Here is a 13,183-nt window from a genome sequence, read left to right on the forward strand (position 1 = left end):
GTACTCTCGATGCACAGCCAACAACAACAAGATAATGAAGATAAGTAAAGTTTCTCTTTTGTATATCTTACACCTCTCAAAACTTTCGGTAATAATCAACAGACTAAGAGGAATTTAATAGTGATGAGTGGAAGGGTAAGATTACAAAGTCCTCAAGACATGTAGTCCACTTATAAATGAGGTAGGTTACAAACTCACATTAGACCAAACCTTGAATATTGTTCATTAGTTTGGAATCTGTGACACATAAGACTGGTAAGGAAAATCCAAAGGTGAGCAGCATATTTCCTTATAGGCTCCTTTAGTAAGCGTGAAAGGGCCCCTTTACATATGTTTTTGTATTCCCCACTAAAATATTAATTTCAAATATAAGGCTGGGAAAATGAATATCCAAGTCCTTCTGACCAATGGGAGATGGTCGACAAGTGGTAAAACTCTTTTTATTGATAAATCCGAAAATAAATAAATAAAATAAAATATTTCATGTAATCTGCAAAGAACATCTGAACTACCACACATGTTCCAGCAAATGCAATACTCGAGAGAGTGATGTGAATGCAGAAGAGATATGGCATCCACAACCCACCATTATTATGAAAAAAGGAAGATTAATTTGAGATGTTAACAGTTAGTGATTTATTGTATTCGTTCTGGACTGACATGTTTATAGTTGCTCACAACCCAGGTTATGAAGCTTCATAACCTGGGTTGTGAGTAACTAAATCCACTTTCCCTTCTTCCCTTTCTTTCCCCTCTCTCCTCCCTGATGAAGGAACATTTATTCCGAAAGCTAGGAGCTTAAATTTTCGGTTGTTTTTTGTGTCTCTATCGGCTGTACTGAGCTGAGGTAAGTACTGGCCAGCCCCTCTATCTCTTTGTTAGTAATTGTTTCACATCTTTATATGAGATTTTCCATTAATTAGTAATATGTTTATAGTTGCACTAGGTTAGGGTTACTGCAGTTTTCAATTGTATTTTCAAAGACTGGCACGAAGTTTACTAAGAGACACAGTGCTTGTAATGTTATTAAGAAAATATAGTCTGTTTTATTCTCAGTAGTCCCATCATTTTCTTTAAAAAATGAACTGATGTGAAAGTGCAATTTTTAAATGATAATTAATTGAAACCCTCAGCTGCCATAAGGTGTTGTTGATACACCTCGATGGGCACTGCTGAAAATGTGTGCCCCAACTGGGTCTCAAACCCGAGATCTCCTGTTTACATGGCAGACACTCTATCTATCAGAGTTACCAAGGACACAGATGAATAGCGCGACTGCAGGGACTTATCCCTTGCCTGCTTCCTGTGAGACGCACATTCCCAACTGTCCACAATCTACATACGTAATGTACCTAATAGATATTTGCCCATCCACTCATTACTTGCGCACACTAAGGTGATGATTCCTGTAAGAGCCTTTAAAGGCTACCCAGCCATTGACCTTTGTCTGTGCGAAAGCGCACAGGTTGCCCGGACTTTTACGGGAATCGTCACCTTAGTGTGCGCAAGTAATGAGCGGATGGGCAAATATCTATTAGGTACATTACATTTGTAAATTGTGGACAGTTGGGAATGTGGGTTTCACAGGAAGCGTGCAAGGGATAAGTCCCTGCTATTCATCTGTGTCCTTGGTGGCTCAGATGGATAGAGCATCTGCCATGTAAGCAGGAGATCCCGGGTTCGAGTCCCGGTCGAGGCACACATTTTCAGCTGTCCCCATCGAGGTATTTTAACAACACCTGTTGGCAGTTGAGGGTTTCAATTAATTATCATTTATTCCAGAGAAGCTGCACGGTCGTCAATGGTATCTGTTCTTTCAAGGACAGTTACTATATATATATATATATATATATATATATATATATATATATATATATATATAGTGAGATTTTTGTTTTCAATTAATTAGTGTCATATACAGTTTTAATTAGCTGTATGAAGATGAGACAAATATTTGCTCATTTTCTGTTTTGCATCATCCCTTACTAGCTTCTATGAACAGCCTTTCATATAGTTGCAAAAAGAGAATACATTTCCATGAATTTACTCTCAACATTTGGTAATCTTTGGATTTGTTGTCAGTGCTTGTAATGGCAGAACATTACTGAATACATCCAGATGCTAAATTTAAGGACTCACTTTTGATTTTCATATTGATAATTTAAATTTTCCAAGAAATTTTTATTTTTGGTTCATTCTTGTGGTGGTTCACCAGAGTGATATTATTACTGAACTTTAGCACTTGAGACTGGAGGCACCCTGATATAAAAATTAAATTCAAGCCTCATTTTTAAGTAAGAGAGTTGGCACACTGGAAACCTTGCCAGGACAGGATTGGAATTAAAATGGAATCAACTGATCTACCAGAAGTGATTTTTAGTTAGAGAAAGTTCAGGACTCTGCGTTAGCACTGCAAGTACAAGCTACATGGGGTATATGGTACTGCTGTTCAGCCCTCATTGTATCTGCTGTAGCACTTGGAAATTTTGGAGAACTACATGACACTAGCTGTTCAAATGGAGGTCAGGTGATCATCTAATACTCTATAGCAGGCACAGATACCTGGCAGTGAGCTTATTGGCTTTCTCACATCAACAAGTTAACGCCAGCATTTTCGTATTGTCATTAGGGCTTACTATAGGTTGGTCGGCCTATAACTAACCAGGAAGATGTATTATATTACCTCTCCTATTTATTGGAATGAACTAATGATAACTCATGGTAGACAGTGGTGGTGCAGCCAATGGCCTATGCTCTCAATTACATCAGGTTATCTTGTATTGTTACCAGAGTGGAAGGAAGGTGACAGTAATTAATTTCAAGTTGGAAAAACATCAGCAGAAAAAAAAAGAATCAATCTAGTAAATGTGACTGTAGTGATTGGGGAGATGAGAAAGCTTCATGTTGGTTCCCATAAATGTTCAACGAGTTAGGTCTAACCTTAGAGAACTAAAGTCTGGCACTGTCGCTGAGACTAGTCATTTAAGAAACAGTCTTGGAGAAGACGAAAAAGTAATAATAATAATAATAATAATAATAATAATAATAATAAATAAATAATACTTGTTGCGTTTAAGTTTATGGAGGAAGTATCTGCAGATTTACAGCAAATCAATAGTTTAAGTATTAAGACTAAATCCCCCTGGCTGAACAAATCTCTGGGTTAAATGGTGCTTGTGAGACTGCATGCCACAAGAAATGTACAATCATTGAGAACATATCTAGTAGTTTAAGTCAGCTAAAACCACAGGTGATTGAACAAGACGAACCAGCAGAAAAATACTGTGGGATATGAGCTAACAAGATGAAGCTTACATTTGTAAGACCAGAGATGTGCTATCTGTACTGAGTGAGGCAGCAAGTGTAATGGGGACAATTTAGACAATTTTATGTTCCAAGCCAAGCAGTTGGTACCCAAACACACTTTTTTTATTTTTTTATTTAATCATGTCAGAAACACACACTGTAGCTTACAGAATATCACAAATATTAGCAAACAATATTAGGAAAGGATAGATTGCTACACACCACAAGGATGAACCGCTGAGTTGCAGAGAGGTACAACAAAAAGACTCTTACACATTATAGCTTTCGACCAAAGTCATCTTATAAAAAAGGAAAAGTACTGACTCACACATTCGCACAAGGAAGCACACCTCATGCCCACATAACTGCTACCATCAGCAGCTCTGATCCCGAATGTGACTGTCACATAAATAGCAATCTGGAGTAGGGTAGAAAAGGAGGAGGGATCGCAGGGTATGGGTGGGAGGAGAGAAGAACACTGTCTGGCAGGGTGTGCAGGGACACAGCACTGCGAGGTGAAGTGTGGGGAGAAAAAAAACGAGGACTGGAAAAGGAGAGGAGGAGAGAAGGGGAAAGCATGGGCAGGTACACTGGCAGAGGGCTGCAGACGAAGAGGGTAAGGGACTGTGAAAAGGAGGATATGACAGGATGAGGGGGTGTAATTCGTTTGGTGGAGGGTGTGAGTACAGTAGGTTACTGTAGGTGAAGGCCAGTATAATTTTGGGAGCAGAGAATGCATTGCAAGGATAGCTCCCACCTGCACAGTTCAAAAAAGCTGATGGTGGACGGGAGGTTCCAGATGGCCATAGGCTGTGAAGCAGACACTGAAATTAAGTATGTCATGTTTAGTTGCATATTGTGTTACAGGGTAGTCTACTTTGCTTTTGGCCACAGTTTGCTGGTGGCCATTCATCCTGCTGGGCAGCAACTTGGTAGTCATACCAATATAAAAAGCTGCGTACTGGTTGCAGCAGAGCTAATGTGGATAAGATAAGCTTGTGACAGGACCGGAATAGTAAGTACTGGGTGGGTGGATTGAGCAGGTCTTGCACCTGGGTCTTTCACAGGGATATGATCACTGTGGCAAGTTGTTGGGATTGGGAATGCTGGAGGGATGGACTATGATGCTGTGGAAGTTGAATGTGTGATGGAACACGACTTTAGGAGAGGTGGTAATGATCTTGGGTAGGATGTCTGTTATTCCATGGTATGATGATAGACAATCAAAGCACTGACAATGGATGTGGTTCAGTTGTTCCAGTCCAGGGTGGTACTGTGATGAGGGTGGCACTCTTTTGTAGCTGGCTCTTGGAGGTGGTGACAGGACTGGTGGTGTGTGGGGAAATGGCATGGGAAATCTGGTTGGGGACTAGATCTGGGCAGTAGTGCCTGTCTGTGAAGGCCTTGGTGAGGCCTTCAGCATACTCAGAAAAAGAGTTGTCATTACAGATATGTTGTCCGTGGTGGCAAAGCTGTGTGGGAGGGAATTTTTGGTGTGTGAGGATGGCAGCTGTCAAAATGCAGGTGTGGTTGGTGGGTTTAATGTGGACAGAGATGTGAACGGGGCCATCAGAGAGGAGTAGATCAACTCCCAGGAAGATGGCACACTGGGCTGAAGTGGACCAAATGAAGTGGATGGGAGAGATATGCTGTTTTAGGTGGATTTTCAGTGTTTAAAATATGCCTAGCTTATGTAAACAGATGTGCTACTATGAACTGTGTTTTTGTGACATAACAATCTGTGAGAAATGTATACATGGACATGGCCATTTGCACATGGTTCTTCATGATTTTTAAAGATTTTAGTTATGACAAAGCTTTCATAACACACTCATTTTTAGTCACATGACAACTTGGCATGAGGTCCAAACACAATAAACATGTTTCATAATGAAAAGATTTTTTTTTACGACATGAAGATGATGGCAAAGTATTTTGACATCAGTTGTTTTAAATATTTATGTGGTCATGACTGTTGAATGCTTTTAACAAGCAAAACAGATCATTCCTTCGGTTTTCTCAAAATCAGGAAATGCAGTAGAAGTAATGAGGAAAGTGTCTCTACGTCCTGAGTCCAGATCATGAAGATATCATCAATGAGCCTGAATCAGACCAGGGGTTTGGGGTCCTGAAAGGCTGAGAACATTTCCTATAGAGGGCCTATAAACAGGTTGACATAGGAGGGTGCCATGCAGGTGCCCATGGCTGTGCTGTATATCTGTTTGTAACCTTCCCTCCAAAGGAAAAATAGTTATGTATTAGGATAAAGTTAGTTAGGAGAATAAGGTAGCAGCTTTGAAGTCTGTAGGACACTGAGAAAGTTAGTTTTCAACTGCGGCAAGACCAAGGACATGACTGATGTTGGTATCTTGGGAAGTGGTGTCATAGTGACCAGTAGGAAACCGGGAGGTAAGAGGATGAGGGTTGTAGAGAGCCAGTGAAAGAGGTGATTGGTATCTTTGACAAGGGAGGCCAGATTACGGGTAACTGCTTTGAGATGTTGGTCACTGAGAGCCAAAACCCTTTCAGTGGCAGCATAATGACCAGCTACAATGGGGCGTCCACGATTATTGGGTTTGTGGGTTTTGGGAGGCATATAGATCAATGTGTATGGTGTCACATGGGTGATGAGGGAAATGGATTCTAGGGAGACATCCTGGGAACGGCCTAAGGCTTTAAGAAAGGATTGGATTATGTTGGATTTCTGGGATGGAGTCACTCTTGCAGAGTTTATAGATGTAATAGACAGTCAATCAGCAGAGTACTTTCACCAAGTAGTCACTGTGACTCATCATGACAGTGGTGGAGCCTTTGTCTGCAGGGAGGATGATTAGGTCGAATCTGTTTTGAGACTGTCTAAAGCTGTCCTTTCCCCTGCTGCAAGGTTGGTGTTCTTCAGACAGGTCTTGGGGAAGGATAGTGAGGCCAAGTTGAAGGTAAAGTTGACGAAGGCATGGTTCGGTCAGAGGGTGCAGGGGGAGGATCATAGTTAGATAGTGGTATGAAATGGAAGAGACATGGTTCAATGTTAGAATTAGGTTGGGTTTGGTTGGAGGGATTGGTGGCAAAGAAGATCAGAGAAAGGAGAATAGGTCTTTGACAAATTCAACATTGTTAAATTTGGGTGTAGAGGTAAAGGTGAGGTCTTTGGATAGTACTGAAACTTCTGTGGGGCTACGGATTTTGGTGGAAAGGTTAACAACAGTGTTCTGGGATTGTTTAGGCTCTTGACCTGGCATTTTGGTATGGGTTTTGGTGGATGAGGCAAGTTTAAAAGGTCCCCTGGGCAGGGTCTGGGTACTATGACGGGTTGATGAGGAGGAACACTGAGTAATACATGAGTTGGGTAGTGGTGTACCAAGGTGGCAGTAGGATGTCATCAGGTTGGATAACTTATGAAGGTGGTGTCTACAATGCTCTTCCAGGTGCTAGAAAGCAAGGAGTTCAGCTTCAGAGATGTGATGTATGTAGTGAGGATTACACAGCAGCAGTATCTTGCGGAGGGAGCAGAGGCAGTCCTGGGGTGCCTGTGCCATGGAAAGATGTTTTTGCAATATCAGGTTTGTGAGAGACAGGGACCTGTAGAATATGAAAAGGTAAAGGTCATTGTAAAAGGAGGAGTGGGAGCCAGAGAAAGGAAGTTTTACTGTTAGGCTGTTGGGTGCAATTCCATGATCCTGCTTGTAATGGGTTCTACAGGCTCTAGACATATTTTTCTGGAGCAGTATTGGATGGCTTCCAGAAGCTTTATGTATGCCTCTGGAGAGGAATCAATTGATGTAATCCTCTCATCAGGCACTGTGGTGGAATTCTGTCACTTTGCCTCCTTGAAATTGTAGCTTTGCTTGACATTCACTTGTGTGAACTGACTGCTAGTACTATATGACATACAATTTGATGGTGATGTGTGTGAGGGACTGGTGTGCAAACTGTTTTGTACAGTGTTTGGCTATTTTTTCATTTTCAAAAATTAAATCTGCACTGCCATCTGTCACTATTAAAAGGTAGGGGAAGTTAATTGTCATGGTCCAAAGATGGTTGATGTAACTCTGCCCACTCCAGTATGACATCTCCATTGAAACTGTATTAAGAATAGCCTCATACAATGCGGTGCTTTCTGTTTGTTGAAATTATCAAGAGGAAATATGCATCTCACATAAACTGAGAGAGATACTACTGAACTATCGGGAAAGGCTCATATCACAGCTAAGCATTACAATCATTTCTGCAAACACCAAAGGCTTATCAACATGTAAAGAGCAGCTTTTACACAGGCTTTGTTGTACACACAAATGAGATTATTGTGTGTCTAAGAAACACATAGGACATTCAGTAATCTTGCCCTATTGTTCCAAGAATGTAGCTAGTGGTCGAAAGGCCTCATGGACAGGTACACTCTTTGCCAGACTAGAACTCAAAATCATTATGACTTCCATCACAGAACAGAATAATACAGAATAATTATTGCTGAAGTTTACAACCTTATCATCTCCCATCTACAAGCCTCTCAATGTAATATTTTCATTGAATAGTTAAATGAAGTTAAGGAACAAGTGTTGAATGAAACTGATGTGGTTAAGTGACTCATTGACACAAGCAGATGAATTAAAATTACATAACTTTGCTCCACGTGATATGGGTGGTGATTTATATATAGTTACATTTTTAAATCATTTCAGTGTGTACTTCCTAAAGGATAGTCAGACTAATAAAAAAGTAAGTTTGTTGTGGACTATCAAGAGGTGATGCCACATAACGGGGACCCATGACACAAGATAATACTAAGACGTTTGATGAATTTCAGTTTGCTTTTAAACACAGATTGTGGTCAAAAGGAGTTCAGAGCTGATTAACTCTAAAAAGTCTGGATCAATATAAATATGCTTATATGTGTGGGGCTGCAGAGCCTATTTTCAAACAAATATTAATCTGAATGAGTACTTGGATGATCCATTGAGATATGAACACCTCGTAAGTAGTTTACAAAGTTGATTGCTATCCTCAATTAGTTAGAATGTAATTGGCAGAGACCAGAGTGATGTGCAGGCTTTGCTAAACTTCTTGGACTAGACATACCAGATGTATTAGAAAACAGCAAATTAAACAGAGATAATTTTGTAGGGAAAGGCTCAAAGTGCATCCACTGCACAGACTGGTGCAGAGGTAGTAATTTTTGTATGAAGCACATCAAGAAATATTACATATGTGGCCCTTCTCGAAATAACCAATGATGGGGCAGTAAAGACCTTCTTTTATTCATTTAAAAGCTATTTGTTAATATTTTTATACACTACTTCATTTAATAAGGTGAACTGGCCCTCATTATTTTTATTTATTTTAAAAAAGAGAGAAAATGTAACAAAATTTACTGTATTTTAATTAATCTCAGTAGAGTTCAATTATTCTAAATGCAGTAGCAGCTTGAGCTTTCTCCGGCATTATTGCTGGCTGAGCACAAAAGAGAAAATACTCAAGATTCATGGCATTTTCTGAGCATAGCCCTTAAACTAAGTGAGTTTCTTGGAGACATTTTAGTTATGAAATGACAAAGTACAAGGAGGGAGAAGAGTAAAATATATTTAAAGAGAGACTTAAGCAATTGTGCTTAACTGATAATGAATGGAGCAGATGGTGTTTATTGCAGCTACTGGTGTTATCACTGATGTATTAAGAATCATTTTTTAAGTAGTAGGCTAGTAAGAACTGGGGACACCACCAATGCTGATCTTTAAGTAATCTCAAAAGTAGCACCTAAATAATGATTCATTTCTATACTATATTTACATTAATCTCCAGTGAGGCAGAAGCTGTAGTGAGGGAAGAAGTATTCCAGTAGTTCCTAAAGAGTAAATGAAAATGGGCATAAATATTTTTAAATCATCTTCATAAAACTGGTCACTTTAGCAGCTGAGTTATACTGATGTGCTGTGGATGAAGTGACATGGAGAGGGTGTTTATTACATGTATTTATAATATATGAAGTCAGGTAAATGGTTCATACTTTATGATAATCAGCACTGCAGTCCCAGGAACCTATTTGAACCTGTGTGGTCACAAGCCCACACACCAATATTCCTCCCTGACAGGTACTTGGATTGCCATTCAGCCCCTCGACTGCCAGTTCTGCTCAGGACTTCAAACTGACTGACAGCTGCCTCAAGTCTTGCTTCAGACCACAATGATTGCCACTGCCATTACCTAGGCAGTGCCGTCTGATGCCTCTGCTGGGATCATCAGTGGTGATGAGGCTGACTCCCAGGGGTGATACTCAAAGTTCATGTGGATTCTCAGTACAGTACCTCATCAAGAGTCATCCTCTCTAGAACCTGGCCTAGGTTTGCTGACTGCAGTGTCAGCTCCTGGTCTTGTCTATCACTCCACCTATTCATGTGCATTTCAGTGTTTCCTGTTATGTGTTTGTATACTTTTGCTGGAGCACAGTTTCATCCTCCCCCCCCCCCCCCCAACTGACTGCATTTTTTAAACAAATTCATTTAAACTTGTATGTGAGGTTGACCTGATGGGCAACTTAGTCCTGTTTATTATGTTGTGACAGTCTGTATTCAAATCCAACTATGGTGTGTGTGTGTGTGGGTGTGTGTGTGTGTGTGTGTGTGTGTGTGTGTGTGTGTGTGTGTGTGTGTCTGTAATGTGCATCGTCCTGCTTGATGCTATTGGCCTGCATTGTTTTCAGTAGTTCCTTGGTGTATTTCTCATCATTCTGTGCACCAAGTCTATTTAATCATCAGAGCCATCATTGTCTCAGATCCTTCCATTCTGCAGTCAGGCAATTCTAGACTGGCTATGGAACATATCTCTGCTGGCTCAGGTTCTACAGTAGTTTGCTACAGAGCACCTCTCCATTCACTCAGGTTCTATGGCAGGGGTAGTCAACCTTTTTCACCTACTGCCCACTTTTGTATCTCTGTTAATAAGAAAATTTTTTAACTGTCTGCCAGTTTCACAGTAAAGGTGATTTATAAAACAGGGAAGTGACTTTACTTTACAAAATTTATAAAGCAGAGTTACAGAAAATTAAAGCATATAATCATAATTACCTACTAAATACTTAATGCCGAATTTTTTTCCTTTCCACCCACAACCCACCATCAAAGCTGGAATGCCTACTAGTGAGCGCTAGGGACTAGGTTGACTATCACTTTTTCTCTAAATCGCTTGAGGCAAATGCCGGGATGGTTCCTTTGACAGGGCACGGACGATTTCCTTCTCTATCCTTCCCTCACCCGAGCTTGCACTCCATCTCTATGGACCTCGTTGTTGACGGGACGTTAAACACTAATCTCCTCCTCCTCCCACTATCACTATTCTATGGCATTCCGGAACTGCCACAGAGCATTTCTTTGCTCATTCAGGTTATATGGTATTCTAGAGCAGCTACTGAAGATCTCTCTGTTCGTTCAGGTTCAACAGTCTTTGAGTATCTGTGACCTGGGCCAGTGTATGGATGGGGCACCCAGGAATTTTTGTGTGGCCATTTTGTTTGCCATGCTGTCATGCAGCATTACATTCTTGTTCACAGAGTTCTCTGATGAAAGTCCCTCTGACGTGGGCACAGCCCTTGCTCATGACTTCTCCAGATGCTGATCCCCTCATCAGACCTGTGATGGTCAGCTGTCCTGTTCTTGGCAATCCCATCGTGCTGATGCCTGTTGTAACACTGGTTCTGTCATGCCTGGCCCTCCAATCATCGTCAGCCTATTGCAGCCAGTCCTCGTGGCACCGTTCCTGGCCACCACAGCCATTGGGACAGCTCACCCCATCACCTCCACGGTTATCACCATGGACATTTGCACAGCTGTAATTGGACCTTGCGACACCATTCATGGTCATTGCTGCACCACACCAACTCCTCAGTGACTTTCCTGGCTGTTTCCAAACCCCCAATCTTGTCACGTGTTCTTCTGTGTTTTTGGCTGTGACTTCTTGGACACTCCATTGCCACCAGCCCTGCCCCCTGTTCCACTGCATTTGCCCTGTTGTTTCATTTCAGTCTGTTCTGGTGGCTTTTCTGTGCCTCCTCCCTTAGGTGCTGCACTTCTCTGAGATTGCTGCACCACCTCTCTTAAGGGGGGAGGAGTGTGGTATATGCAGGGCTGAGACCACACTTATGGATGTGCTTCGCAGGCCACATATGGCACCTGCTTTGCCTCCTCTGGAGGTAGTCTGTCATTAGAAGATTGACTAGGCTGTTTACTGCCAGACCTTCTGCAGCTGCTGGTCTGGGGGCACAAGCCATGCTGATACATGGTGAATAGGTCACAGCATCAAATGCTGGATGTCTGTCCTCCTCTCCCACAGTTCGACCTTCTGCTTGACGGCCCAGAAGCTCATAGCCTAGGGGTACAACACTAGACGTCATCAAGATGGGCATTTCAGTTGTACTGAAGTGTGGACTGTCATCCTCAGAAGCTGTACTGAGTTTAGTTCAAGGTTAATAAAATAAAAAATAAAAGAGAGGGGGAGAGAGAGAGAGAGAGAGAGAGAGAGAGAGAGAGAGAACAAGAACACGTAATTAATGTTTCTCATGTGAATTAATTCAGTGTGTAAGATGTTTATTATCAGAGAGTGATGGCTCTGAGGAAGAGGTGGAACTTACATTTATAGGCACATGAGACTATCCTGACTGCTCTACAGCAGTCTTGCCATACATTCCATCTATGCACACCACACCATCCCCTTTTTTATACTATGATTGACAATCATCTAACCTTTCTGTCAACTCAGAAAATTCAGCTCAATCTGCTTTTGTCTCAGTGGAGACGGATCTAATGGTCAAGTTGCAGACCCTTTAAAAAAAAAAAAAAAAAAAAAAACTGTGGGAAAAAATTGTGAGTTGAGTTCAGATAGCTCACTTGATAGAGCATTTGCCCACAAAAGCCAAAGGTTCCAGGTTCGAGTCCTTCTTTGGCAAACAGTTTTAATGTGCCTGGAAGTTTCAAATCAGCACACACTCTGCTGCAATATAAAAATTCATTATGGAAACAATCCCCCAGGGTGTGGCTAAGTCATGTCTTCACAATATCCTAGTAATATGCTAGCCTTGCAAGGCAAGCAGAAAAAAACTTCTGTAATTTTGGAAGGTTGGAGATGAGGTACTGGCAGAAGAAAAGCTGTGAGGGTGGGTTGTTAATCATGTTTGGATAGCTCAGTTGTTAAACCACTTGCCTGTGAAAGGCAAAAGCCCCAAGTTTAAGTTCCAGTTCAGCACACAGTTTTAATTTGTCTGGAAGAGAGAAATACTTTCTCTTTGTTTTAACATTTGATACTCTCTGGTTTTGTTAGCAGCACCTGTCGGGCCAGAAAGTTATTGAATGCAGCCAGGTACTAAATCTATGACCCAGTTATACTGATAACTTAAATTTTTCAGGGGATTTTTATTTGAAGCCTAATATTCTAGTAGTTCACTTGAGAAAAATTATTATTGAACATTATTGCTCAAGACTGGAAGCACCTGCAATAGCATGTAACTAAATTCAAATCGTCATTTTAAAGAGAGAGAGAGAGAGAGAGTCAGCTCAGTTCTAAAACTGTTACTCCAAATACTTACTCCTGTTTCTGTTAGTTTAGTTACTGATCACTGTCTTCTGCAAATATTTTGTGAAATATTAAGTAAATAAGGTATTTTCTGCAGTGGTATAAACATATCCTTCTCAGCATCATAATGTATCCAAATACTTTGAAAAGATGACCAGTTTCTATCCAATACATATCTACAGATGGCCACACTTGCTTTACTACAGTGCTGACCCATCTAAGAAATAATTGCCAAAGCAGCAAAATAAAGTTTTGAACAAGTTTTTGTTGCTGAGTGTCACATCCCTTGGCAACCCTTAAGATATTACTTATTATGAAATAA

The 13,183-nt window shown here is 40.9% G+C and overlaps 1 protein-coding gene and 1 non-coding gene across 2 annotated transcripts in view; one reads left to right on the forward strand and one right to left on the reverse strand.

Moving 5' to 3' along the window:
• LOC126284357 (general transcription factor IIE subunit 1) overlaps nt 1-13,183 on the reverse strand; it is a 96,729-nt gene that overhangs the window by 72,095 nt on the left and 11,451 nt on the right. The gene's annotated exons all lie outside the window — the stretch shown is intronic.
• Trnat-ugu (transfer RNA threonine (anticodon UGU)) lies at nt 1,626-1,699 on the forward strand. Its single transcript has one exon. It is a non-coding gene; the product is annotated as a tRNA-Thr (tRNA).

This window comes from Schistocerca gregaria, chromosome 8 (assembly GCF_023897955.1).
Source record: "Schistocerca gregaria isolate iqSchGreg1 chromosome 8, iqSchGreg1.2, whole genome shotgun sequence".
Classification (NCBI taxonomy): Eukaryota; Metazoa; Arthropoda; class Insecta; order Orthoptera; family Acrididae; genus Schistocerca; species Schistocerca gregaria.